Genomic DNA, 4,196 nt, shown 5'->3' with positions numbered 1-4,196 from the left:
TCGCATCGAATCCCGCGATGAAAAGATGTACCGCTTTTTGAATATATTCCAATTAAAAAGTCAGAGCTTCGTTACACTCAGCTCTACCTCTCCCTCTCCTCCTGTCCCTTTCCTTCGGGCCACATCGCCCGTTATCACCCTTCTCGCGTTCTTTTCCCGACTCGAAGCTGGCGACTTTTACTTCTGGCTTTTGCCCTTCATCAAGGAAGAAGCGGTGGAAGGAAAGAAAGAAAAATCGGTATACGGATTTTTCTCCCGCAATTACTTCGCTGCTTTCTGCTTTATAAAAAATTAGAAGCTCCCGCGAATCACTTTCTTCTACGGTTTTCCCTTCTTCTTACGCTCTCCGGTCATCGGCTCGCCTATATACGTAGCGGGAAGGTCGAGTAGTTTAGGTTTTTCAGAAATAACTTTTTAAGACTCGAGAAAAATTAACGGTTAGTTTAAGTTACATAATAAATTTCAATATTTTACGAAAACATCCAAGTAGAATGATTGGAAAAGAAGAATATTTTTTCCTGCGTTTCGAAATTAGAGGACGGTATTAGATAAAAGATATTTTTAAAGAAAAGCATTCTTGTAACCATACATGCGTTCGTTTTTTTAATTAATTTATTTACTTTACAGCTAACGCCATATCCTCCTCTCACTCTCTTCTCTCATAATTTCCCATGTTTCTACCTGAAATACAAAAAAATGTGAAAAGAGAAATTAGCGCACAAAATTGTTTGTCTTCAGTACTAATGTATCGTCCGATATTTTTTTTTACTAAACCAAATAACTCGAAGAAAAACCGGATTCTAACGAACAGTTTCGAACCAACTACATATCGAAAAACTATTCCGAATTCTATTCATTAAAAAAAATGCTTTAATCTTTTCGTGCATTTCAAATCAAAATTAACTTACCCTTAACACTGAATAAAGGATAAAGGTAACTCAGTGCAGACCAAAACTCAGCGAAAACAACAAAACTTTACTGTTCTTTGTGTGCAACCACCTACACACACTGATAGAAAAATATGTAGTATTTGAAACTATAATTGCATAGTAAAATAATTATACTCACACTCAAAAAAAAGAATTACTGCAATAGCCAATTTTTATTGGCTGTATAAAAGTTTTCTGCTGCAACCATTTAATTTTTGAAGCAGTAAATTGCAATGTGAATCTATGATTTCAGATAGACCAATACAACCAACTTTTGAAGCTAGTAAATAATTGGCTGCATTAGGCAATTTCTTAGCTGTGGTAGCGTTACCAAGTAGGTTGATAAGACAGTTGGCCGGGCTAGCCAACTCAAATTTGTCGTGCAAGTCACAACAGCTTGTGGCGAATAGATAGCACTAGTACCACATTCTGCCGCGACGTGGCGACCGGCGCGTCTTTCTCGTAAGTAAAAATCGTCCTATATTAGTATAAAAGGCGAGCCGATATGATGCGAGAGCGAGTTGTCTGGATCATGGATAGACCTCAATAACCTGAATATACTTTTGATGACTATGTGATTTAACACAATTTAACAATTAGTTACAAAGTGAATTTTTTAATAGGAAGCCTATTGATACCCCACCCCATATTAAAAACTGTCAGGGCTGCCTGAACCCTACTACTGCTCGGGATAATGGTTGGAGTAGCCAATTTACAAACCGCTGTGAAGTAGGCAGTTGGTTGGAGCAGCAAAGTCATGTATTAACTCCAGCCAAGTTTATAACAGCTTTAAAAATTGGCTGCTGCAACCAACAGAAATGCTATGCCATATTTGACTATTTAAATTGGCTGACGCAGCCAGTTCTAGGCTACAGCAGCCAATTCTTTTTTTGAGTGTATAAGATTACTTATCTTTTCTTTGAAAAATTTTTTCTTGTACTATTTTTTACGAGTGAAAAGTGATGTAACCAATGAACACAGTGAACGCAATATACGAGGGTGAGTGAAAAATTATCCGCACTTTTCGTTCTACAATTTATTTACACAAAAATAGGGGTTCAATATGTACGTCATTTTTCAACATAGTCTCCTCCCTTGGCAATGCACTTGGTCCAGCGGTCCACAAGCGTATCGCTTCCAAAGAAGAAGGTACATTTCTTCCAAGAAGAAAGCCACTTTTGCACCGCTTCCTGCAAGCCCAGATCTTGCTCCCTCCGACTTTCATCTGTTTCGGCCGCTCGAGGATGCTTTACGAGGTCGTCAAATTTCTACAGACGTAGACGTGCAGGAAGCGGTGCAAAAGTGGCTTTGCGACCAACCGAAAACCTTCTTCTCGGAAGGTATACGCATAAGCTTGTGCACCGCTGGACCAAGTACATTGTCAAGGGAGGAGATTATGTTGAAAAATGACGTACATATTGAACCCCTATTTTTGTGTAAATAAATTGCAGAACGAAAAGTGCGGATAATTTTTTACTCACCCTCGTATATATATACGTATAATAAAAAGCGGGGAATATTACTTCCAATATAAATATGATTATTACTATTATAACTACATATAGGTTATAATTATACGAAATTTTACTTTTGTTATTGCAATATTTATAACATCAAGAATTATTTAACGCCAGTAAATGACTAACAATGATTAAGCTTCTTTAATTTTAAAGAAAAATAATTCAGCTTCTTTAATTTCAAAGAAAAATATTACCTCGGCCAGGGTTTTTGCGCAATAAATTTTCTGTGTTGAAAAACACACTGCCAGTTATGGTCGATTAACAATATTTATAGTATACTTTACCAAATTAAAGGCTCGTTTTGGTTTATGACAACCATATCATAAGTCGTGAGATTGTAGTAACTGCAACTATTTTTCTCTGTCAGTGCAGGAACTATACTTGTCTGATATCAGCAACTGTCCGATACCTTCCCCTACATACAAAAATCTAAATAAGAGAACCTCATCGTGCCTGGTGAGAGTCCTGTGGCGAAAACAAAAAGCGTAATGAATAATGAATATTCTGTCAAGTTCAATAGTCGACAATTCACGGGGTTGGCGAGCAACTAGAGGATTATGCATCGCCAACGCTTGATCGGGAATGCAAAGGAGTCATGCGAGACAGGCCAAAGAATTTCTTTCCCGCGCACGTACGAGGGTTGTCCCTCACGGCCAAGTATTTAACGATGCACTATGGAGACACGAAGCCGAACAGAGGAGGAATAAGAAGCACGTGCCCAAGTGCCAGCGTGAACTTACGCACGTATGCACACGCGTGTGCACTGTGCGTGGCTGTTCGTCGCGATACAATACGCACGTGGCCGAACGCCACTTGCCTCACGTATCCCGGTTGGAATTCCCCCTCGGTTCTTGATAAAGATCGCATATCGAACTATGGAGATAGATAAAAGCATTGATGCGCGCACAAAATTACGCAATTTCTATATTTTTAGTTTTCTTGAGATTTTTTAGATTTTTTAAGAGATTTTTAGAAATATTCATATTTTAGCACTTTTGCAGCCGACGATTCTAGCGTGCGACTTGCTGAAGCGTATCTGGAAGTAATTTACAAATACTCATACTTGATTGCTGCGGAATTTTGATGTTAAAATAACAATAAAAACGAAAAACAATTAAACCAATTGAGTGAGGCTTATTGTCGCCAGTGGTAGCTTAACACGAGGAAGTTTCTTGAAAAAATTCGACCAAACTGGCATAAAAGATATATATTTAAGTTACAACGTTTCGACTTCTTATCAGGTCCTTTTCAAATACAATCTGGAAACAAATTTCAAGGTACAAACGCAATATAAAGTAAAGAACTGTTTGTACATAAGTTTGTGTTACATAGGAGAAAAGATGAAAAACGTACCTAATATTGACTGAACAATTTAATTTTATGCCGAAACAGGATGAGTACATGAGTTTGTGACAGCAAATTCATATCGTCAAATCTAGCATTTATTAGGAGTACAAATAAATAAATAAATAAATAAATAAGTAGGGGGATAATGAGTCAGACAATTAAATTAATTAATAAGTTAAGTGTAAGAGTCAAAAGAACAGTCTAGGTATACAGGGTGAGTCACAACATTTGTGCCAGAGCTCGTGAGAAGGTAGAACGGATCGAGATGAACAGAAAAGTCCTGAACCATTTGCAATTTTCACAATAGTTAACGAGTAATAAATTATCGAAAATCGTCGTCTTTGCCCTGCCCACTGTCCAATTCGAACGCGTGGCGAGATGTGACCGCACGGCGATCGAT

This window comes from Vollenhovia emeryi, unplaced genomic scaffold, assembly GCF_000949405.1.
Source record: "Vollenhovia emeryi isolate VEMERY1.0 unplaced genomic scaffold, V.emery_V1.0 DF939481.1, whole genome shotgun sequence".
In the NCBI taxonomy this organism is placed as follows: domain Eukaryota; kingdom Metazoa; phylum Arthropoda; class Insecta; order Hymenoptera; family Formicidae; genus Vollenhovia; species Vollenhovia emeryi.
The sequence above is the reverse complement of the archived record's forward strand: the minus strand, read 5'-3'. Positions refer to the sequence as shown.